At 37.0% G+C, this 26,053-nt stretch overlaps 1 protein-coding gene across 7 annotated transcripts in view; it reads left to right on the forward strand.

The window, feature by feature from the left end:
* Positions 1–26,053, forward strand: part of CDKAL1 (CDKAL1 threonylcarbamoyladenosine tRNA methylthiotransferase) — a 494,283-nt gene that overhangs the window by 169,129 nt on the left and 299,101 nt on the right. The gene's annotated exons all lie outside the window — the stretch shown is intronic.

A 26,053-nucleotide genomic window follows, 5' to 3' on the forward strand; every position in this document is an offset into this window, starting at 1 on the left:
ATAAATAAATAAATAAATAAATATATAAAATAAAAATCTGATAAGAGATGAAAGTCTTTGGTGGTATGTGTAGATTGATTTTGCTGTAGGTCGTCGTTGAATCAGCACATTTCAGACTCTTTTCATTATTAAAAGTGGATCAGATTCCTTCTCTGTAATTACTGTTGATGGTTGATATCTCATGGACAAGAAATATCAGCAGCTTTCCACATAAGGCAGTAGGCAGAGAGGCAGTGGCATCATCTCAGAAATAGGGGGCTTACAAACAAAAAGATTGGGAATGAATTATGTGTCTCTCTTTGCCTCCTCTGATGGAGGAATAATTACTGCTTTGGAGTCATTTGATGTCAGTACAGTGGCAGATGTGTAGATCCCAGTTAGAACAGTATTTATTCCTTTGCAAGCCTAAGGTTCCCCAGTGACAGAAATTGAGGTTCTTGGGCATGAAAAAGAAATTCATCAGTGAAAAATTCATCTAGTTATTAATCTGAGAGTGCTGAAATAAGTGTTAACCAGGCTCAGATGCAGGATCAGAGCCTCAGGGACAATGACACAGGATTGAACTGTAGCAAACACAGAGTTGGGAGACTGCTCTGATGAATCTACCTTTCTTCAAAGTTCAGACTGTCTCTTTCATTTTTTGTCTCTTTCATTTTTTGTCAGCTAGAGTAAGTGACTGGCTTTGTTGAGATGTTTTTTTCCTTCATGGTTGTTCTATACGCGTTGTTCTTGTCCAGTTGTATGACTGGGATGCTGAGCAGCTGCCTTACAGTGGCTTGGGCTTAGAGTAATGATCCCACAATATCTTGCTCTCTGCTCAAGAGTTTCGCTCTTCTCCAGAAGTCATGTGCTCTTCCCCTCCTGTTACAATACTACTTTTATATGAGACCGATTTTACACAGGTACATGGCTTAGTGGATGATATTGGTGGTAGGGGGGTGGTTGTACTTGATGATTCTATGATCACAGTGACTGCAGATCTACACAGTCATTTGGCACTGTGCAGCCCCCTGTAAGAAATGGAATGTGGTCATAAACCAGGTGGGAGTGAGTTATTAAAAAAAGAAAAAAGTCACTCTGTGTTGATTAACTACTGTTGATTAATTTGCCATGGTCCAGCCTGGCTGAAGACCAATCATCCCTTATTTAAAAAGGCTATTTGACAAAGTAGTTTACAGATCAAATAGTATACAGAAGAATTTTTCTGATTAGGGTCACAAACTACTATTTGGTAATGGCCTTAAAGAGGGGCCCTAGTTGTGACTGTTAGTTTCCTGACTTCTTGCAGTTGCCTGTTCTGCGTGTCCAGATTTTTGGCTAATCGAACAGTGGAGCAAGATTTTTATCTTTTTATGGCACTCAGCAAACATCATTGGCGTCCGTGGGTCCACCTCTTAGACATGATGTGAATTCACAAAGCATTTTGGCTTCTCTATAGTTGGAATGAGTTTCCTAAAGGCACTATCTGGAAGCCATACCAAAATATCTTCGATTGCTCAGGCAAGGATATTGTTGCTTAAGTCTTAGAGCTTGTGAAACCTTTGCCCTCTTGTGCTGAAGTTAGTGGGATATTTGAGTAATAATCTGAAATTCAGAACTACCACTATTTATTTGGCTTTCTGTGTTTACTGATGTGAACTCCAACTTCTCCTCAGCACAATATTTTCCCTAGATAAAAATACAAAGAGACATGGAAAACAGACATCTTTCTGGCATGTTAAAATTTGAATTAACTAATATTTGACAGTGATACTTGTTTTTTTTGTCAACTGCTGAAATTCTTTTGTCTACTCAAGAGCCCCATAATGTTTTCAACATTTCCATATTCTCCCGAAATGCTGCTGGATCCATCTTGAATGAGTAGAGAGCCTGAACCACATTTTTTGTAAAATCATTGACTGAATGCTTACTTACAGGATGAATTCCATGTCTTCAGTTTAATTGATTTAGTTTGTTCATGAGTAACATATAGATTTCATGTATTTTAATGTTTAACCCTTCAAGATACTTATGTGTCATATAATACCACCTATCATATTTACTTCAAGATAAATGCTTGGAGCAAACTCCCAAGAGAATATAGTGATATGATTACTTTGGCCCCATCTTACTCTAAAATATATAAATGGACACTTTTCATAACTGTTTAGCTTACCATCAATGACATGACAGAGTCTATCACGTCAATTACCCTCAGAAAACACTGGAAGTAGAAATCTTGAAAAGATGGTGTATATGCTTTTGAAAGGAAACCTCTCCCCTAGAGCTTTTTTGGTTTATTTTAATTGATATTTGCATGTACGTATATTTAGATACCAGATGTACTATACACTAACCATGTATTTCAACTGTGCATCTATGATGCATCAATCTGTTTTACTCTGGAACAATTCACAAAATAACTTTCATAATGAGAATGATAGGTGGCACAATTGTGTGTATCTATATGGGAAGGCATTTTAATTTTAGTCGTAATGTCTGAAAAAGCAAGTATTTCAAACCTTGCAGAAACCACACTGCTGTAACAGAGAGAAAAGGAAAAAGAGTTGTTTACAACAGAAAACTTTAACAGTCCACTTTATTGCCTAAGGTCTCTTTCCACTGCAACTTACTGTAACTTGCATCCAAGCTTATTATTTCCTAATTAGGTATTTAAATAGAGTATTGATTACAGTCTTTAAAAGATTGTACTTTTTAAATTATTGCTAATATTTTGTAATTACAATATTTCATGTTTAAAGAATGGAATATAAAATAGAAGTCTGCTACAGTCTCTGTAGATACTATGTAGTAACAATTTCACCGAGAGCATGGAAAAACTGTATTGTTTATCAGGAAGATGATTGGTGTGGATTGCATTCTCATCTTACCAGCGGTCATGCTTGTAGTCATTTCAGTATCTCAGACCAGGTTAACTTTCAGTTCCCTGCTTCTGTTTTTCTGAATTCCCATTGCTGAGGATACGCCCGCTCACCTGTGCTTTCTGATTCAGAATAAGTGAAAAATACCATTTTTCTCATTAATTCCCTTGAGCTGATTCTGTAAAAGAGCAATTTAATAAAATAGTAATGAAATCAATCGGACTGGGGCCAGGAAATATTGTTCCCTCTGTCCTGGTTTGTAGCTTGAATTCTGTATTGCCCCAGACATTGAAGGCATTCACAGCTGGGTTCTGAAGGGTAGGCTTGTACCTCTTTGAGTATAAAAGAAAAAAAAAAACAAAAAAACAACAAACAAAACAAAAACAACAAAAACAGTCTTTAGCGTTTGTTTAGGGGCATTGCTCATATGTCGAAATCAACAGCTGAGGAGTTGCCCGTTTGGTTGTATTGGTGGAGGCAGCTGCAGTCCTCTGTGTTTGTCTTTAGTATCAGTCCTGGTCAACTTTGTTGGACTACCTGCGGTTAGTATGCCAACTCCCCTTCTGCTGCTGGGAATGATGCCTTCAATTTCTCTTACAGTTGTTATGTGGTAGTTTTGCCATTTGTACTGGTCTGTATTATACAAGATTGCTTTGAACAGTGAATACAATGTAGATGTTTTGCAAATGAAAGAAAAATGTTTAAACACAATAAGTTTATTATATACCTGTGTTCAGTACTTAATAAGGGTATATACTTTTTACTATTTGACTGAATTAACATATTTTTTTATCATGTGGTTTATGATTTACCTGTCTGCTTTGTACACCTCTTCATTCTAATTTTTTGTGTCTTCACTGTATGAAAACAATTCTTTGAACTTCAGTTCTGTCCATGGGGTTTTAAGTAAAGGACTTGTGAAACTCTTTAGCTACATCACCTAAGTTTGATCACATGCTGTCTTAATTCAGTGGCAAAGTAATCCTGAATTGGATTTCTTTACTTTCCCTTTGGGGCTAGAGCATGATCCCTGCCAGGAACCATTTTGGGATTGTTTTTTTGTTGTTGTTTACTTTGTTTTGCTTTTTAATAATTCAAAGGTCTTAAAAGATTTTATTATTTTTTTGCCAGCACATCAAATACCTGGAGCTGTGCCATCATTCATGGTATAGCACTTCAAGACTAGTAGTCCTTTCTCTGATTGTTTTTTCAGTGCTGGGATTAAATACTGTTTCAGCGGATCTAGGACAACTTGTTTTTTTTTTTTTTTTTAATTATTTTTATTTTAATGAACAGCATACGTTGTTTCCTGTTCTAAGAAATGTTCACTCATTCAGCCAATCCTTCATTAAGTCTATTGACATGTGACACCTAAGACTTATTCCAAGAAATTGTTGTTTGTTTGGCATTATTTTAGTACTCAAGATGATATGTACTAGCAATTTCATCCTATTTGCTAATACTGCTATTTCCCTGTTTTGATGATGATTAATTTTATTCCTGTTTCTTCGATGGTGCAATTTGATGATATGTCAAAGTACACTGGCCTCTACTCTGCATTATCTGTTTGGCTCCTTACGTAGTCCAGTCATATGCTGTTCTCATGCAGTGAGGTTTTTCAGTGAAGGCAGGACGTACATGTTAGTAAAGTGAAGTTCTTTGCCGTAGGCAAAAACCATTATGACACAGTGTTCATACGCAGCAAGAATTTCTGGCCTTGATTTCTTGCTGCACAATGGTTTGTGCTCGTACTACTTCTTCAGCACTCAGTTTTTGAGAAATGTATGCATGTGGACAAGATTGCTTGAGTTCTAAAACTAATTTTTCTGCTTCATGAAAACTTCCTCTTCTGAGTCTACTGAGCGTATTCTGAATTGGGTTAGAAGAAAATAGTTTTGATTGTTTCCATTTTTGCAAATTCACCTCCCTTATGTTATTTCCTTTCAGCCTCACAAATCTTAACTTTTTCTGCATGTAGTACCATAATGAGTTTAAAATTGTCATCAAACCTTCTCCTTACATATTTTGGTAGATTTCCTTTTGCTCTTGTGCATCTCATCTTCAGTAAGTATGCTATTTCACAGTTCATTTAGAAGATTCAGGAAGACTCATAAAAGTTGCCAGAAATTGCTGAGGAATTCTCTGAACTACAGTACACCACACAACTTGCAAGTCAGTGAGAAAAACAGCAGTAATCACATGCTAAAACTGCGTCATCTTATTAAAGTTTTGGGCAGCTTCAGGCATATTTGTGCTCCTTCGTCACTAGGTGGCTTCCCACACTGCGCAGTTGTATTTCTCTTAACCCAAAAGGAAGGTCACCAGAATTTAACTCAATCCCTACATTTTGAGTAAAACTGCAAGGGGAAAAGATGTGTGTGCAGGGAAATGAGCTTGATCTCCTTTTGTGTAGACATGATGTATAGTTTCCTGCAGTTTCAGATGATTCTTTTCAATACTACATTCTTGATTATCTTAAACAATGACCCAGAAAATGAGACAGCTTTAATGTACAGGAGTTTGATAACAAGTTAGCACAGGATGTTGTAAGGGGGCTTCCTGCCTGCCTTTTTGGTGGGTGCATGCAAACAGAAACACAGAAGTATTTTTGGATAACACAGTGAGCTACATGTCCTAGTCTGCTTGGGTGAGAAAAAATGGTTTTGCATCTGCATGCAATTTCATACAGCCTTATTTCTGATATCAGTATTCTTTCTGAGGTTGGAAATAAATTTCTTCTTGTTGAGAAAGACATTCATTTGCATCCCTTCTCTTAACACCCACATGTATTTCCAAGGGGAAATCTGGCCAGAATCCTGAGAAACATTTTATTCGTTTCTCAGATTACAATAAATATTGAAAAATAACCTCATATGTCATACTGATAATTGATATTGTGTTGCCTTTAGTCCCAGCTTTTCACATAGAAAAATCAAAACTAGAAAAACAAGGCAAGCACAAGAGAAGAAATTGTTCTGAAAAAATACCATCTTTCAGAATGTTAGTTTAAGAAATGCCTATGCTTTTACATACTCATAATTCTGGGTTTTTAATGGCCTGTTTTAAAGTGTTACACAACTTAAGTGTTTAAACTTAAGTGTCTGTGTCTTTACCGCTCAACAGCGGAATTGGATAACTTTGAGTTGCCTAATATTAATAAGCTCTTTTGCTTGTGTTGGTATGACTCTTAAATGTGAAAAAAAGTGAAAACGTGTCAAAGGGTCTGACTGACTGGAGTATGGTTGAAGTATCTCGTGTGTCCTTACAGGTCAAGGTGGATTTTTTTTTTTTTTTTTTTTTTTTTGAGACCTGATAGGGAAATGCCTCAAGGGATGTCTAAAAAGAGGAATCAGAACTGGGTGATCTGGTAGTGGAAAAATCTTGTGCTTAGATTTGTTCTTAGGCTTGAGTTAGAGATAATTTTAACTGGAAAAGTTTTCCCTGAATTTTGGCAGGTGAGCTCCAAATAAGATGCTGCATTATTTGCTAAATGCCAAAGTACATGAAAGGCGTTTTTTTGTGGTAATCTCATGGAGTTGTCTGAATTCTTAAGATTTGAAAAACAGGCAGGAAAAAAGTGATTTATCTGTAAACATCATTATGTGATAAAAATGAAAAATTAATGGGAATTAAATGGATTCTTAAACAGAACAGACAAACAACAACAACAAAAAAGGAAACACTGAATATTAAAATTGTGACTGGCAGGTAAAATAGGTTGCACAGAATCCAGTGTAACATGTTGATCATTAATCCTAATGTTATTTCGAGTGTTTTGTACCATTTTCATATGGTTTCCTAATTGTGGGGAGGGGGGAGCGGGGAGTACACGCACGGATGGTGGGGGGATAGACACGACTCAAAACAAGAAACGTAAAACTACTCTGTATTAATTCTGAAAATTCTTACTGCTAGTGGTAATGATGTCTCATGATTTGCGTATTTGCTGCATTATTATTCTTGACTGTCACTCTTGAAATGCAATATTTATTTTTTTTTAAAATCAGATTCCTAATTGTAAAAACAGGTTGTACTGAATTTGTGCTTCACATAGTTTAATAAAATGTAAAACAGAGCAGATTTCTGTGCTCTTTATGCTTTTATTCCAAGATGCATTTGAGAAGAGATAGTATTTAAACCAAGAATAAGTAAGATTGAAAGAGGCACTTTAAGGGCTCCCTGCCTCCAGTTGTGGAATTTAGGCAATAAAATTTTAATTTTTTGTGGGAACATAACTTTTTCTCCAGCAGGGAGGCTTAATAAAAAGCTGTTGAAATACTTGCTTTAACTTCTTGACTAGCTGCTTTAATTTTTATTTTTTTTTCTTGCACCAAGACTGGTCTTATTCAATAAACTAAATATATGCTTTACTAAATTATCTGCTATCACAAATGAGTTACTAGTCCCTTCAGGGTTAATATATTTGCCTGAAAATTGCTGCTTTAGGACATGAGGATACTCAGAAGATCCCCCCAAAATGCTGAGGTGTGTCTACACATTTATACTGTAGAGCACCTTGCAGTAGTTCTTCACTGAATGGATGGGGGAAAAAAGGTCTGGACAGGCTGAAAGAGAAGGTAATTTCTTCCTTCCACACCTGTATACCAATTGTGGAATGACATGGAGAGCCATGTCTATTTGTAGGGTTTTATCTAGAGGATGATTTATTTTCAAAAAAGTGAATATTTGAGAAGTGTCTGGAGACAGTTCCCCTGTGACTGATTCATAGTTGTATTTAGGATCCCTAAGTGAACCAAATTAATGCACTGCACCCAGTAAAAATCTTTAATGAATTTCCACTCTCTTTGCAGAGATTACTTGCTAATTCTATTATTCAAATTGTTATTACTGTTTTTCTTAAGTCTACTCTCAATAGAGAGTAAATAATGGTAAAACAATACCACATATCCGTATATAGCCTATAACAAAAAAATAAATGTTTCTTCAGAGTGCTAGGACCTGTTATGTTCCTTTGAAGAGTGAGGCTTGTACAAATATTCTGTATTCTCCTCTGCTAAGGAAGAGTTACATCTTACACAGTAAGAGTGTAAGATGTACAGAAGGCTTCAATCAAATGCATTGACCACTGGGTCTAGAAAATTAAGTATTTCTAGGTATGCCTATGTAGTTTGACTGTAGTCTGTAAAACTTGTGAAAGTAAGAGCTCTCTATGTCAGTATCTCAAGTACAGTCCCTGAAGCTTTTTTCATAAGTCTGATAAAGGGCTTCTGACTCATCGTTACACAAAACATCCTTACAAACATGAAAGGCCTTTATGTATTTAGCCTATATGGCAGTTACAGTTGACAGGGTAGTATTAGCTACTGTATAACATCATGCCAAAGAGAGAGGTCCTTAAACCTCTGTTGAATCCATTTCCTTTTATTTCCTTCTTCGGGGACTCCTGTTGCACTGCTTAGCAAGAACATGAATCCACATGAAATGCCCCCAGAAGCATGTGCTTCTTTTATGAAAATTGGAACTCACTGTGTGTGGAGGGGGGATGATTCCTGTTAATTTCCTTTCTTTCAGACACTACTGCATGTCCAAAAGCTTCCCTGTGTGCATTGCATATCATTGCCAGGGAGTCTAGAAATCAGGTTATCCTGTTGGTGGGATTGTGGCAGTATTGCTTAAAACAGGATTTATTCTTATAAATGGAATCTACTTGTCTGATTTTTTTAGGTAAACTGTTCTGCTATAGCTATATTTGGCTTTGATTTTAGGAAAAAGAACGGTTTCTCATGAGGGGAGAGGGGTTGTTAAGAAGTGACAATTTAATTTTTCATTTTAACCTTTTTTATTCATGACTACCTACATTGTTCAAGTAGTTATGGTTGTTGTTTTCAGAATTATTGCTATTTTTTTGTTTCCTTTTATAGTTTTATTTACTTATTTTTTTTAGGAGTGATTGGGGACTTTAAGTCAAACTTTTAATTCCTGGTAAAATATTGGCAGATTTAGGTCTTCACTCTGTATCTTGAGTACACTGAATGTAGGAAGATGCCTAAATGAATGCTTTGTGCTACAAGAAATATCATTAACATGTTATTATTGTGCCTCTGAAGCCTAATAATATCACCCACATACTTACATGATAATACTTGTTTTGGTAAATCACAAAAATTACTGTGGGATTAGCCTGAAAATATGAAGCTATTATATAAATCCCATTACCTTCTGTTTAAAGTGTGCAAAACACATTTTTCAGGCTTGTTTTCACAAATAAGCATACATTGTAAACATAAGCCAGCACCGTGCTCTTGTGACGAACGCCAATAGCCTCCAGGGCTGCGTTAGGCAGAGCATCTCCAGCAGATCACGGAGGCAATCCTTCCCATCTGCTCAGCCCTGGTGGTGCACACCTGGAGTGCTGGGTCCGGTTCTGGGCTCCCCAGTGCAAGAGATATTGGCACGCTGTAATTCACATGTATATATTTTGTGCATGTGTGTAGGGACAATGGAGCCAGGCTCCTTCCCGTGGTGCCCAGTGCCAGGACAAGAGGCGATGGGCACAAACTAGAAGAAAGGGATCCCTCTGAACATCAGGAAGCAATTCTGTATTGTGCAGGTGACAGAGCATTGGCACAGGCTGCTCAGAGAGGTGGTGGAGTCTCCCTCCTTGGAGACCTTCAGAACCCAACTGGACGCAGCCCAGAATAACCTGCTTGAGTTGTCCAGACCCTAAGCTGGACCAGATGAGCTCCAGAGGTCCCTTCCCACTTCAGCCATTCTGTGATATGTAAATAAAAGCCCATAGTAATGGAAAAGCCTGGAAGGATTCAAAGACAAACATGATGTATGTTAATACAGTTGTTTACTACCAGTAGAGACCTCCACTCAGAGGGAGTTGTTGTGATTTGGCACTTATAGTTTAGGGTATTTCTTGTTAACTTTGGGTTCCTCATTCCATGCAGAATGCATCCCCATTTCCTGACTTAAAAGCATTTCCTGTGCAATCCTGTATGCCTGTTCAGTCTCCGGAAAGAGGAACTCTATTTCCAAATTCCTTGCCTGCTAGGCAGAGTGAAATATTCCCACTGGAAATATCCACCCAAGCTTCTGTCTCTGTATCCTAAGATGCTGAATTTCATCAGTCCGATTTACAAGAAGACTTCAATGCTTTTTTTTCTTTTCTTTTTTTTTTTTCTGAATTCCTGCTGCAAAACATATGTTTTCTATTTTTCCTAAAGTCATCATGCAGAATTTTGTTTTTTAGAGTTTATTTTCAAGACAGTAGATGAGAAGTAGAATTTTTAGCTTTTTTTTTTTTTTTAGGGGAACTTTGTTGATATTTGTGTGGACTTCATGAAAAGCAGCTATTTAAGCAAAGGTCAAGTACAAAATTGTCACTCATCACATGCTTATCTAGCTTATTTTTAAACTAATACACAAGTGTCTAAGTATCACATGGTCTTTCTTGCATTGCAGACTGGTGCCAGACTTGGTATCTTTTCTGTTTTTAAGAGATAAATGTCTAGTGGTTTTTGTTTTTAGTGAGTGTGCTGTTAGTCATGTATATCGTATGTTGTTGCTTAGCTTCTGAAGTTTAATTCAAAAATTCAGAAGGTAGATTGGGTCTCCACAGTTTAAGCTGGTATTACACTGCATACTACAGCTCGAGGAATGTTTACTGGAGGGTTTCTTTAGTCATCCACATTCCTGGGTTCCATCAGTTTGTTTTACATCGTTTGCTAAGGAGTTTAAAGAACTCCCTTTACTATTGGTGTAGAGTTTTTCTTTTTTTTTTCCTTTTTTTGCAAATTATGTTTTCTTGAAAAGCTTTGCCTTTCCGAAAGTATAGATCATGCACCCATACCTCCTACTTAAAAAAGTAGAATAGTATAGTGCTTTAATAGAATTGTGTGTACTCACACATGCTAGAACTTTTTTTTTTTTTCTTTAGGAATAATTCTTTAGTAAAGTAAAATGCACTAACTTTTGTTTTTAATTTTACCACTTAAATGAGGAAGAAAGTTTTAAGTAATAGAGGGAAAACACTATTACAGCTTAAACTATGTAAGTATCAGCATCTTTAGGAAAGTTTAGCTATATAGGTCAGCACTTTTTAATGAACGTAAGTTTTTTAATTAACTTACGGTTCTGTAATTCAAGGTAATATAGTGACATCTATTCACCATGCATGCTGCAAACAGTTTAATAACGTTTGAATTCAGACTAAAGGGTCAGTAGTTAATGTCTCCTCTAGGCTTAGCCATTTTGCTTGAATTGAAGGCATAAACTCAGGTTTCACTTAGTGGTTTGTATCTGCAATTTGTTGGGAAACGCTAGATTTACAAGGAAATCTTACTGTAACTGTAACTGATCTTCAGAAGTGTTTCTTGGACATGTTAAAATCATAATCTAGTTTTTTTTTTTTTTTTTTTTTGTGTAAACAGGCCAGATACTCCAAGTCAGTTAGAAATATCTGTATGTAAAAGAACCAAAGCAATGAAGAACACGTACCATTTACTGCAGTGCTGTTTTGTTCTTTTTGTTTCTAGAGGTTCCCTTTTCCTAAAGATGTTTTAGCCCCTCACGTGCTAATCATACATCCCTTGCATCCAGACTGAAAGCCAAGCTAGTGCGAATTGCATTCTCCAGACACTTTATAACCAGTTAACATCTTATGTTCTAGATGGATATTCTATTCATCTAACATTCTTTTGCAAGTCAGACAGATGCTGAACTTATCTCAGGGACTATAATGGGAATTTTGATCATTAAACTTAAACTAGGCCCTCCATCTAGATTACGGATTCATTCTACTCTATGTACTTAACAATTGTTGTTTCTCTGAGGAGAGATACAATGAGAAAGTGTAGTTCGTAGTCAAATATGGGAGAGAAGCCATACCTTTCAATAAAATGGTAGCAGTTAGCTAAAGTAAAATAACAGAAAACTTGCGATATATTGTCAAATGATCTTTAAAAAGAGATGTAGGTGTGAAGTGATGGTACTCGCTGTATGTTTTTTAGATGCCATATTTCTTTAATGGCAATGGGAGCAGTCTGAGGGATTGTTTTATTATAGCTTCCCCATTCTTCTTTCACAATATCACCTCTTTTGAACATGACAGCTGTGTATTAGAGTTCATCTTCTTTTCCCTTGCTCTCTAAATACAGTTTAACCTCAATTTTTTGTATCTAAACTGTCTTTAATATCAAAAATGCCATGTATTTGAGGGTGGAGGGGAGGGCGGCAGGATGGCTGGATGAGATGAGCACGTGAGTATACAATTAATGAAGGTTAAAATAAGCACATTCTAACTAGGGTTTTTTTAGGATCTGTAGCTGCAAACATTTGTTTGAACATACATTGTTCAAAAAAATGTTCCAAAATGTTTGTGGTTGGAAAAATGCCCTCAATCTGCCAAGTGCCTTTCAGATTGTATGAAAATAAGGATATTCTTGCTGAGAAATGGTGTGTAGGCTGCAGCTCTCTGGTACATTGTATGAAAACAGTGCTGAAACACAACAACCAAAGTAGATCTGCGTGTTTGCCCTATTCTTGTGTGTGTGTGGAGAAATCATTTTGAAAGAATAAGACTTACTCTGTCTGACAACTGTTAAAATACTGTGAAGGAGATTTTCAGTGTGAATTGATTGTGTTTCTTTAGCTGTACTTGAGACTTCCTGACATTGGTGTTACAATGCTATTTTCCTTGTAGGCTGTTCAGCTTCATGTGTTGGTCTAGTTTATGATTCTTTCTGCAAAAGCACAAAAAAACACATGGTATTCTTTTATAGTTTTCATAATGTGATTTCAATACATAAAGGTATAAGAATTTGGGAAAATACTTCTGGCAAACTGATGGGTACCTGGTTTATGTATATTCTTTTAGGTAGCACTTACAGTTAATTGATGCCTTATGAAAGTAGCATTGCTATACCTATCTCGTGTCAGAACTCTGGTGTCTGCTGTCACCCATACTTTCTTTAGGAGTATCTAGGCTTTATCTTAGTTATAGGTTGAATATTTTATGAATATTGTTTAATATTATATGTGGAATTTTATTCTTATGCAATTAATGTGTGGATAAAAGTAATAGCCCTATTTGAAATGTAATTGTGAAAGTAATACCATAAGTACTTGGTAGAAACAGTGGATTTTTTGTGTTAGTCTAGATCAGCTGAAATGTCCTTGTTTTCCAAAGGGAATAATGCTCTTCTGAAAACCAAAGTATAAAGAAAGAGACCGATCTCTATTAAGTCTACTGAGACAAGAAACTCAGAATCTGTACTTTGTATAAGGTGTCTTAGACATGAACAGTTGCTCAATATGCTGTTTTGTATGATGCTGTTTATATGGTACATTCAGGTTTTCCTCCCCCCCACACATCAATTTGTTTTACACTAGTGGTGCAGGTGTGTTAGTGAAAGAGAGGTTAGGATTCTTAAGTGAATTACAGTTAAGTGAAATCATATGTTTAAATGTGGCCAGATATAACAAAACTGACAGATTTTGCTTTTTTTTCTTTCTTTTTTGGTGAGACGTTTACAATTTGGTTGGATTAGAACACTTCAGAGGAATATGGATAAGTACAGATACAGTTCCCTCAGGACAATAAGTTATGGGCTTTGCACAGTTACTATCTGTATGACTCCATATTAAATTTAGAGGCAAACTGATTAATGTTGCTCGAAGGTGATGGATAGGCAAAAAAAAAAAAAACACCAACAACCACCAACAAAAAAGTGATTTATATGGCAGTCCATAACTGAATAGAGGTTAAGAAATGCCCACATACGCACTTTCTTAATGTTCAGTATATGGATAAAATACATGAAACTTTGGATGAAAGCTGAAAACTAACTTGTGCAGAATTGGTATCTTTGTTGTCATCTCTGCATTCAGTGAGTGCTTGTATTTTTTTTCTGTGGACTCTTGGCTGACCATAGCTTCAATAGTATGCTTGGGAATATCTAGTTCATGAGTGGCTATTGGCTAGTTGCTCCAACAGACCTGTCAGATGGAGACCATTCCTGTTTCTTTATTAATGTTAGATCTGAAAGTGCTATATATAGCATACTTGAAGTAAATATCATGAGTATCTTGTGAGTATCGCGTTAGTCTCACATTATAAAAGAGTGTGATAACAAATGGAACCAAAGTTACTGGTTGTTGTTACCATTCATAGTATCTTTCATTTAATGCTCTTCTTTGTTTCTCCTTGTGTAGACCAGACTTGGTCCTTCTCTGCATGGGTTTCTCATCTTCTAGCTTCTCTTACCCCACTATTTGAAGGAATGCTTCAGGCGGTGTTTGAAGTGTGTGCTTCTCATAGATGTTTGCCTCACACACACATATGTGGGCATGCACTTGTCCATGCAGACTTGGTGTTGGAGCAGAGCAAGTCTTTGGGCTCTAAAAAAGGATAGTGCTGGTGTTGGGTCCCAGTCTCTCAAAGAGGTGAGATCAGCTGTGGCACAGCCTGTACCAGTACATGGACACTGTCATAGTAAAGTACTTCTGATTGCAGTTCATTCACCCTGTACAACTTCTGTCCCTTGCTTTTCATCTTCATACCTTGAACTCCAAAACCAGCTCTACAAAAACTCTATCTTTTTGTACCCTCCCATTAGCTCTTCATAGACTGCAGTAAGATCTCATTTTCTTAACACTGAACAAATGCAGTTTTCTCAGCTTCTCCTCATGTGTCATGCACGAGAATTCTCCAAATTATCCTGGTGGCCCTCCTATCTACTTGCTTGCTCTTGTATCTGTCTGTTTTGGTCCAGGGAGATTGGAGCTGGATGCAGCATTACGGATGCAGTCTCCAAGCCCTAATCATTTCAGCCTGTTTGTTTCACTTTTGTGTGTGTAGTCTCAGTTGCACAGAGTAATGACCTTCTTCACTGTAAGGGCATGCTGCTGACTCACGTTCAGTTTATTGTCTGCTTGGATCCTTTGCCTAAGTCCTTATCCACAAAGGTGCTTTCTAGCCAGTCAGCCTCCTTGCCCTCCTGCACGTCTGCATGGGATTATTCGGTCCCAGGCACGGGGCCTTTTCCTCTTCAGTTGTTGAATTTCATGAAGTTCCTGTTGGCACATCTCTGCGGGGTGCTGGGATCCCTCAGAAGAGCAGGCTTGGCCTCCACCACATGAACTGTTTCCCCCACCTCCAGCTCGCAGTTCGCTGTGGATGCGTTACATCCTTTCAGCCACCTTGTTAGTGAGATGTGAAATACCACTGGCCTCAGCATCAGTCCCTGAAGAGCACCGATCCTAACCAGCCACCAGTTAGACTTTGTACTGCTGACCACAACCATTTGAGCCCAGCAGCGTGGCCAGTTTTTCATCTGCTTTGTTGCCTACTTCTTCAGTTCCTATGAAATAAATCAGTTTTTAAGGGCTCTATGGGTGGCCTGTGGTGGATGCCTGCTTGAAATCAAGGTACGTGACGTCTCCCACCCTCTGCTAGGCTCAGTCACCTTGTACAAGGCAAGGTCACGTCACCTCTTCTGTTTCAGCCCATTCTGCCTCACAAGGAAAATGTCATTTTGACCCAGGCTAATACAGGCAAACAAATGTCTTACAGTATGACATCATCGACCCTATTTATTTGTGAAAGGATGGCTGCAGCTCTGGGAAGTAGGTCTGCAGTGCTCACTGAACAAAACAGTACTGTTTGTAGTGGTGTTGGCTTATAGGGTCTGTTAAACAGCCTGTGAAATGCAGTTTCAAAGGCAGCCAGTGCAAAACTCCTGTCATCCTAAAGACTGGGTCTTTTTTAAGAGCGCTGTTAAGATTGCAAAATCGTTTCAAGTCAGCCATTGCAAGGATAATGTTCTTGTAGCCAAATGCTTCTGTGGGTATATGAAGAAACTTCCATTTATTTAAGTGTTGACTAGGGTCTGTAAACAACCGAATTGCTTAGCTAATTTGTGTTTTGTCTGTCCACTCTTTTTTTTTTTTTTTTTTTTATAGTTTTGCTTTTGATGGCTAGGGCTGCCTCTTGTGTATTTTTCAGCCTGTGATGTCTGGAAGCTGTTTAGATCCTGACTCCCTAAGGGGCTCTGTGGCCTTTTTTGAATGCTCTGATTTATGCATTAGGGGCTTAATTCATGACACTTCTGATTTTCTTTTAAATGACTGACCATAACTATCTGAGTTGCAATGGAGGTTACAAAAAGGAAAAGAAAAAAAAAATCAAGAGAATTTTCTTCAAGTTAAGTCTAAACAGATAAAAACTAGATGTCTTTGTGCTTATAAAAACATAAAAAATAAAAGCAGGCTTGCAAGTTATGGTTTCTGTCAAAGCTAGCAGCAGTTGAACTGGAAAAGTTTCAGACTCACCACAGACTTGAGTGGTTAAAGAGGAAATCAAAGCACACAAACACCAGCCAACCAGTTTGGAAGAAAGTCAGACTGTTCCAGTCACTGGGACATGAGGACACCACAGGAGAGTTGCCGGCACCGTGGTCACTGAACACAAGACAACAGGGAAAAGTTAGGAAGAAAATGGAAGAAGAAAAGTTAAAAACAAACAAGCAAAAACTGAGGAATCCTTGGAAGGGAAGAAATTTAGAGAAGTTAAAGCAGATGGAGCAGTTGAGGATGATTAGTTATTTGGTAACTAAAGGTTACTGCTTCCTGTTTTTCTGCACTGTCAGTATGCTTTTACTTGTATTTTTACAGTAAAATACATTTTAATATACTTCAAACTATAAAATAATGAGAAAATCACTTGAATTATTAGGCAACCTAACATTTAAGTGAGACTGTCTAATTTTTCAATAGCTGGTACCTTAACCAGTATTTTCTCTGAGATCCTTAAAAGGTGCTGGGGCAGTAGGGAAGATAATCAGACTGTCTTAGCTATGTGACTCTGTATCAGGGATTCATTTGCTTTTGAAAATCTCCCTGGAGACTCTTAAATGCAGATATAAGATCCTGGTTTAAATTTCTAGTTTTAAAATAAATCAGTCATTGGATTTATATAACTGTGTAAATCAGTCCATTAAACTGCTTAGAAAATCTCAAACAGATTTCAGATTGGGCAATTATGTTGATATGTGTGGTCTTCTCTCATTTTAAGTAGACAAAGTGATACATAGCAAAGACTATATACTTGAAGCATGTATCTCTTTTTACTGCTGCACGTACCTTTTTTTTTTTTTTCTTCCACTAAGACTAACTGGTTTATCACAGGGCACAGAGATGTCATTTAAGAGCAGCAGCATAGTATTAATTGTAGATAATACTTAGATTCTTGTGCACGTCAGAGTTTTTAGCATTTCTTCTGCTACAACTGGTAGGCCATTTGGGGGCAGAAAGGTTTGTGTAGACGCAGCCACTGGGAGCAATTCTTTCTAGGTTATAAATGGTGAGTTTGTTTTTATTAAGTACTTATTTCTGACATTATTTTACGCAGACAATTCAGATCCACTTTCCCACAGACATTGTACAAGTACTTTTTTGGAAAATGGTCTGATGGCAATCTCAGATAATTTCTAAATTAAGCCTGGTAGTCTCAGCGCTGTTGAAATACAAATTTTTCCCTCCAGGATGTTTTGACCAGTATGAAAACAATACCTTTTTTTCCCCAAGAATCCGTGTGATACCTGCTGCATGCTACAGAATGAACTGCAGCCTAATGTTTCCTCTGGGATTTCACCACTCTAAAAGGGTCTGTCCCAAAAGCCATTCAGGAAGTAAAAACAATAGCTCTTATCACAGGCAGTGGTCTACTTTTCAACCTTGCTTTCTGCAAGGGTGATTCAGGAGCTGCTAACGTTGTGAAGATGCATGGTAAATAAAGTGGATTGCTTGTAGAAAGACACTTGACCCTAATCCCCCCTTCTCGTTTTTCTCCTTCCCCTTGTGGAGATCAGCTGAGATGCTTTATTCCTGAAACAGAACTCTAAATGTGCTTATCATCTCCCCCTGCTACTTGGTCCTAGTTGTTCTTTTCATAGTTGCTATTCTGCTAGAAAACTTTGAAAGCTGAATTTTTGAAAGCTTATGAAATTGTTCATTACTAAGCCAATTAGGTTTTTCAGCACATTCCATATGTGTTACGCTGAGTTATCTGTCCCCAGTAGAGTTTTTCTTTAATGAAATTATACTGTTTGATGCTTTAAATACTGAGGCAACTGTGAATTCACAGCTCTCAAACTTTATAAATTAAAGCAAGCTTCCAAAAATCCTTTCCTCAGAGGTCATTTTCCAATTACTGCTGTTTATTAGGAGGGAGCTGAGAATAGCAGTTGCTTATGCATGCTGAAATGTTGGGGTATTCTGCCACTGCATCTTGAGGATTAGCTGTGAGCAGATTTCTAAGAAATGATCTTTTCTGTCTAGGGTGTTTCTGTCCTAACTCTTTATTTCTACTGCCTTAATTACTTCTATTTGACTGAGACCAGGAGTCACGGACCTCCAAAAGTTGTTGCTCTGTATGAAGTGTTGAAAGAATCAATTACTGGCAGTTAGAGTTCTGTGGCACATTCTGCTCCGTGCAATCACAGAACCTCATTTATCTACCTGTGATATTTCAGCTGAGTTGCTTTCTTACATTAGTGACTGTCATGATCTGCCCTCAAAGTTGTGGTCTGTGTAGCCCAGCAGCTATTTGGAAATGCTTCTAAAATAACTTATGACTCTGTGAATCACAGAGCTGTAGTTTGAATTGCAGAGAAAGTCATTGCAGTTTCCAGTAAACACCTAGCAATGCACAATTGTAGATCAGGGAAGGGAACACCAATGTATGCAGCTTTGTGGTAGATTGCTTTACCCTTTAATGTCAATCTAGAATGCTGAATTAATTCAAATAATTGCAGAACTTTGGAGGCAGAATAATTGATCAAACAGTTCTTTAGATAAACACTGTGACATTGATGCACTCGATTTTGCTCGTTAAATCATTGGCCTTAAAAGTGAACAAATTCAATGTGTGATGGTATAACTACATAGCTGTGCCCTTTGAATTACCTGCACTTGACTGCTGGAATTCAGTTTCACAAAATGCAAATATTTAAAGTACAGAATTAAATCATATTATAGCTTATCAAGCTAACTGGGCTGCCTTGTCTCCAAATTCCTTTTGATTAGGAACTGGTGAGACGTTACGAAATAAAACACTGGCTTCGGAAGTCTTTGGAAGAACAAAATTGTAATGCACCTTGATCCTACTACTCAAAACTTAGTAAACAAGAGCCAGTAGAATTCCAGAAGTGTTTTCTTCTTAGGATCTTGCTGTGCTTGGAATAGATTGTAGAATTAAAAAATAGCATCTGATAGTTGCATTACACCTTGAGAAAATAATGTACAGTCCCATACACTGCACAGTGTCTTGAAGGGCCATCCTATTTTCTGCTAAAGCTTTGTTGAGAGGCATTTTCTTTTTAAGTAGACCTTGCAGTTTCTAAAATAGTTGGCTACAAACATAGTTTCAGAGAAGTCCTGTTTTTATCACAGAACTTTTGTTGTAATGTTGAGTGTATCTATGTGGTGTAACTGTTATGGCTCATGTCCAAGCTCACTTTGAACAAACCAGGACAGTGGAAACAGTATTTCTGTAATAATGTGGTTTGCTGCTTTGACGGATTAGCCTTGATGAGAAATAGCTTGCCACTGTTTCCAAACACATTAAATCCTAAATATTTTTTAAAGTGAAAACATCTTCTCACTCCTCAGTTTTTTAACGGCAAATATCTTCCATGCCATAGTGGATTGAAAAACTTTATTGTAAAATGTCTGAACTTCAAGTGCAATAACAGTTTCCTAAAAACAAGACAGGTGTAGTAGGCATAGTAGGCATATTTTCTTTAATAAACTGTTTTTTTCTTTTTTTTTTTTTTTTTTGATCCTGATCAGTTGCAGTTAGGCTTGATAAGATTTAAAAGTAGCATTTATGGAGATAAAATAATAACAAATATTCACAATATTTAACTCTATAAATAGAGTTAAGTAATAGAGCTCTTGTTAAGTAAGTTTTGGGTAGTTTCCATCTCCTTTTCATCTCTTGAGAGTATACATTCCATTATTTCTTTTGCTCAATCAAGCCTGCAAAGAGAGTTTTCCCTTTCCTCACATTACAGAGCATTTTTATCAAAACTACATTTAATACTAAAAGTATTTTACAAAAGCCTAAACCTTTTCTGTGAGTTATACTTTGAAACAAGCAAGTCATGCTTCCCTTTCAGGACAGCTGCTGTATGTTACTGCAAAATACTCCTGTGCTGGAATTGGCTTCCTGAGGAAGTCTGGTGGTAGGTACAGAGAGCTGGTGAGGGTGACTGTTATGAGCAATCTTTCTGTATTTGTACTGATGTGATATTCCAGCATACTGCTTTAGGGGTGCTGTACTACTGGCAGATTGATTTATTTTTAGAGCAAGCTTCATAAAACCCTGGATTTATACAACTAGTCAGATATAATAAAAGCAGATATTAGTAAATGTTTTGAGTCAGTTGTGGCTAATGATATTTTACTTCCTTGAATTTCTAATTTGGGAGATCATCAGCTTTGGACTGCTGGTGTTTTTTTTTTTTTCTTTTTTCTTTTTTTTTTAACAAGCTCATTAGGTTGATACCAAGCAAGAATTTACTGGATTATTCAGGAAATGAAGAGTGCTGTACTGCCCTCCTTGCCCCAAATTAACCACCCGCAGAGCAGCAGGGATCTTCTGTCATATGACACTGTCTCGGCTCTGCAGCTCTCCCATCTTGCTCGCAGATGTTTGGTCTTGGTCAATCACATTAAATGTGAGTGAATAGCACACTAATTGCACACCACTGTCTGTAATTGAGCTGTTTTCTCATCCTTCAATGAAAGATGTTTTATACTTCCAGTATCTGAGGGTGGGATCCTGTCTTCACTAAACATAGTGGCACAGCTCTTAGTAATTTAAGAGGAACCAAGATTTTGCTCCTTGTCTATGCTCTCGTTCTCATCTGCTGTTGAAATCCACTGATTAGTCCCACTGAAGGAAGTCCTTATTTGTCTGCCATGTCATGAGTATTCTTACTTCTAATTAGTTCCATCTGTAAGGGCTAGCCTTTAATGTGAAATGTGTGCTTTATGAGGAGTATTACTGTTTTGAAAATGAAGGGCCTGCTTAATCTAATGCACTGCTTGAGCACGTACTAAATGAACAATGTGAAGACCACTGTTTCCTGTCTCTACAACAAAATTTCAGGCACTTGACCAAAACGTCAATGATGATCAGTTTGGTAACGTGCAAAAAGTTTTTAACGATTCCATGGTATTAACCTGTCTGTGGATAATATTTATGTTGTTGTGAAATATTTCTGTGTATTGGGCACATGGCTGGATAAATGTTAATAATTCAAAGCAAAAGGTTAATAATTCAAACTACTTTATTAAATTTAAGATGTTGGAAAAACAGGATTTAGTGATTCCAGAAAACAAAACCCTAAAAAACTTTATTCAAAACAAGTTGGTGATAGCAAACACGATGACCGTTAATGTTTTTTTCCCATGAATGTCTATGGTATCTCTATGCAATAAGCTTTGACCTGTATTAATGGAAAGCAATATTTATAAACCAACTATAACTGTTTGAAGAAGGTTTCCATTTTAAGACACACACAAATATTTATTTGCAACTACTAGTCTGCTGGCTGTTGAGTCCTGTATATTTGATTTTCAGCTGCAATAAAGTCTGATTTTTAAGGAAATTTTACCTACTGGGCTGGTTTTATAAGATCCACTTGCTGGTGAATGACACTTACTGAGACGCAACATTCAGATTAAGGAAGAAAATCTTAGAGGGCAGTGAGGTTGTCCAGAGTTCCCCAAAACCCTTTTCCAACTGATAGACTGTGGTCTGAAGATATGGGAGCATGGATTTATGAATAATTTGTTACGCTAGAAACTTGGAATAGAGGTTGGTTTATTGGGAGAAAAAAACAAACACCCTACACATACTTGTGGTTGGGTTATACGTTTATACTTTCAGGAGAAGATAATTCTAAGACCTATGAAAAGTGGTTAGTTCAGCATTCCTACAAGAAGTGTTTAAACTCTGCATTTTTGGTCAGCTGCAGTCCAACAGATTAATTATTTTCCAAATTGGAATTAACAAGTATAATACAAATAGGATTTAGAAGTATTCTTTTTTTGTTTGTTTTCTAAAATCCATCCTCTTCGATATTACATCAAAGTCTCTCATTTTGTTTTCATTATCCTCTTTGATTACCAAAAAAAGATGGACCAAATTAGTTACACATTAGACAATATTTTTATAATAGGATTTAATTAATTGGTGTAGACTTGGTAGAAAGTCTGCTTCCAAATCCCAACTTTCAGCTCCTACCCAAAATTAAATCAGCGACCCCCTGAAGTATACTCAAAGAGCATAATAATAAAGCGTTTAGAAACAATCATAAACATTTGGAGAATAACTTCCCCTTCTTTTTCCCCACTTATTGCTGCACTTTTCCATTCTCTCTCTGTAACCAAGCCCAGGACTTACATTAAAAATTATTTTCCTATAAAGCAACTCTAAGGATGCATGAGAAACTAGTATTTGTTCTTTCCTATAAATATGGTTGGATGCTAGGTGTGTTTTTTCATACATTTCTAGATACCAAGTTGTAAAGAGAAGAGGCAGTAAGAGATGAGTCAAAAACTGTTAGGTTTTTTAGAAAAAGAATATTGAAGATATGAAACTTATTTGCAAGGTTCAGAGATTTATAACTTCATTATTTAGTACTGGTGCTTAGTAGTACTTAGTTCTGCTGGTACTATAGTACTATTGCTGTATAATAAATACTATTATCCAAATGCAGAGCAAAATACATACAGTGACTAATACATTTATGATTTATGCGTAAACTATAAGCAAAAGAGCAAGAGGTAATATACTATTTTCTTTATGTTCTAAATGGAACAATATGGCAATGAAACAAAATCTATGTAAATAGCGTAAACAATCCTTCTTACTGTATGCTGATGCTAGTTTAGATTTTGGCTCATCCATTCATATTAGATCAGTAGATAATGCTATTCATATTCTGCACTTTGCATTCAAACTAAATAACCTTGATGAATTGTTTCTTTTCTGTGGCTTCTGCCTTGCTCGTATCTTCTTTCAGGATAAAGGCGATCATATCCTTAATATTTTATTTAGAGGGGAAAAAAAAAGTGTATATATACACGAACACAATTTGTAAAGAAGTTTAAAAACAAAAGACACAAAATGTTATAAAGTCGGGGAACCTAATAATGAATATAATGAATAACAAAATTGTAATTTTATTACTTAAAAATAATACTCATGGGGTCGTCTTGCATTTAATGATATACTTTTAAAACCTATCACTAAATTATGTTGCAGTGTGATTTGTGATGGCGTGACTTACCAACTTGAATTCCATTTGTCCAGTACTTGATTTGTCCTTTCTGAAATCAGGCTGTGGACCAGATACTTTTACAAAGACATGGGAACATTTTGGCATATTAGGATTTCACTTTCTGTGCTATTTATATCTATCACCAAGGAATAAAGTTAGAAGTTTATTTTAAATGTCAGTGCTGCGGAAATTATAGATTGTTATCAAGCTTATGATGAAGTAACCCATCTTGAAGAAGGTCCATAAAAGTTTCCTTTTCATGCAGTTACAGTTAAAGGTGGCAAAGAATTGGTAGTAATTTTTCAATTGAAACACAAACTTTTCTAACAAATTTGTATTTAGAGTTTGTAAATTCAAGTAAATAGTAAAAGTTATTGGTATCTTTTTTTTCTTCCCAAATCCTAGTTTAAGGAAGAAAAATGTAAAATTAAATTTGAGTTTAAAAATTCACTTCATCCCAAGAAATAAAGCCTTCGTACATCCCTTTAGTGATGGCTGAAAAAATTCTCCTTTTTGGATAGAAGGGACAGTGTTTAAGTAATCTTTAGTTTTATGGTACCAGTGGGGGAAATGGTGAGCTTTGGGGGATATAAAATTTCTTCTAGACACTAGAGAAAGGTGAAGGAAAGTCTGATTAGTGTACGTACGCATGTTGTGATGTCTGACCTAGGATTTTTCAGACATTTTCATTTCAGACATTTTCAGACATTCCTAGACCAGAAATCTAAAGTGGAGAGCATGGCTGGGGTCAAGGGGCAGGATTGTTTCAGATTAAGTCTGCTCTTAATGACCTGAGAAAATTGTCAAAATAACCAGCAATTTTACTTGCTTTGGAAAAAAAAACAAAAAAAAAAACAAACAAAGATTAGTGCAAATATCACCAGTGTAAGCCAAACAATTATGTATTGTTGCAAAAGAGCAGACGCTTCCACTCTATGAAACAGATTTTGAATTTCCTTGAAATGAAAGTAGAACTGAAAACATTCAACTGAAAACCAAAAGAAAAGAAAAAAAAAAGAAAAAACAAACAAAACACCTGCAGGTCAGCATATATGTAACAGGTAAATGTTTCTATTTATTTGTTTATTCACTCAGTATTATTTTTCTTTAAGTGGCAGAGGAGTTCTGTCTACCCTGCTGGAGCTGTAATGAATACAGGCTTTCAAGCTGTAAGGATGCAGTAACAAACATTTTTGTTACACGGCGTTTGATGGGACTGCTTATAAGGTGTCCTTGTAAAGATATAGATAGCGCTTTCCCTGCAGTGTTCTCCCATGCCAGCATTTTCTTTCAGCACTTTAGAGCCCCGCATACTGTGTTTGGGTGCCCGGGTGCTAGCAGGGCTGCCCCTTGCTAGTCCTGGCTGCTCAGGGCAGGATGTGTCTTGAAGACTGGAGTGAAGGAGCGAAGTGAAGCTTGGGAAAGAGAGTGGAAAGGTTTGGGATTAAGTTTTTATTTACCTGGCAATAAATTAATTTTCCCCATGGATTTCCCATGACAGCAATTTGAGTGATCTTCTCACCTTTTTCTCGACCCACAAGCTTTCTGGTTGCCATTCTTCCTTGTTTTCTGCCCCTGAGGGGAGGAGTGAGCAAGTGTCGGGTGGAATCTCGCTGTTAGCCAGTGCCAACCACCGCACCAGGCTGCTGATGGCAAGGGTAGCAGTATGGTGAGGATGTGGCCACAAGCGTCACCAATCCGTAATGCTTCTTTTGGGGAAGAAAGCTGGCTAAGAAAGAAAGTGAATGATGTGGAGAGGAAGGAGTGTGGCAGTGGGATGACAGGAGGGCAGCCGTCTTAGAAATGAAGTGTTGGGTTGAATGGAGAGTTGTCATCAAAAAAAGCGAAGGGGAGGGAGAAGAGGGAGATGGTCTTTGCAAGCCTGGAAGAGTTTGAAGGTGTTTGAAAGAATCATGGATGGGAAATGGAGAATTGAGTGCCCTCTGGGACTATAAGGGAAAGAAAGCCCTGTGTGACATATTGCAGATGGCCAGTGACATAGAATAGAACCACAGAGTGGTTCAGGTTGGAAGGGACCTTGAAGATCACCCAGTTCCAACCCCCTGCAATGGGCAGGGACACTTTTTCCACCAGACCAGGTTACCCAAAGCCCCATCCAACCTGGCATTGAACACCTCCAGGGATGGGGCATCCACAGCCTCTCTGGGCAACCTGTGCCAGTGCCTCACCACCCTCTGAGTGAAGAATTTCCTCCTAGCCACTAATCTAAATCTCCCCTCTTTTAGCACATAGTAGAAGATGTTTTTGTTGCCTAAACAGGGGACACAAGTCAAGCATAAAATAATTATCTGTTCATACTATTGATTTCAAATTCTACTCTATTAAATAAGATTTAAATCCTGCACAGTAAAAGGCTCTTGATTTGCAAAAGAAAAGCAAGAAACAAAAAAGGTCTGACAGGTGAAAAATTGTCTTTGAGTGGGAATGAATCACCTGAAGCAGGTTGTGAAGGTTCAGATTTAGAATTCTTTTTTAAGGTACAACCAGTGTGTGAGAGGAATCTTTGGGAAGGGAAACCTTTACAGTTTACAAAGCAGTATTAGCTACTCATGGAATTATTAGACACTAATAGAAGACAAGTTAGTATATCGAAGTGGTAAACAGCCTTGTAGCTGGTGCCTTATCCTTGAGAAACCACCTGGTTCTATATAAGCCTCTTCATTACTCTTTTGAAAGTTATATAATAATACTCCTGTAGTTCCAGCATTAGTTTTTTTCAGCACCCAAATCCTTTAATATGTTGAAGCTGTAAGAATTTAAGATCCAATAGCCATGAACAAGAGTTGTTGTTTTTTTTAAAGTTTGAAGCAATTTAACCTATTAAAAATGTAGGCCCAGGTCAGCTGTAAA

The sequence above is a fragment of the Anas platyrhynchos genome, chromosome 2 (genome assembly GCF_047663525.1).
Source record: "Anas platyrhynchos isolate ZD024472 breed Pekin duck chromosome 2, IASCAAS_PekinDuck_T2T, whole genome shotgun sequence".
In the NCBI taxonomy this organism is placed as follows: domain Eukaryota; kingdom Metazoa; phylum Chordata; class Aves; order Anseriformes; family Anatidae; genus Anas; species Anas platyrhynchos.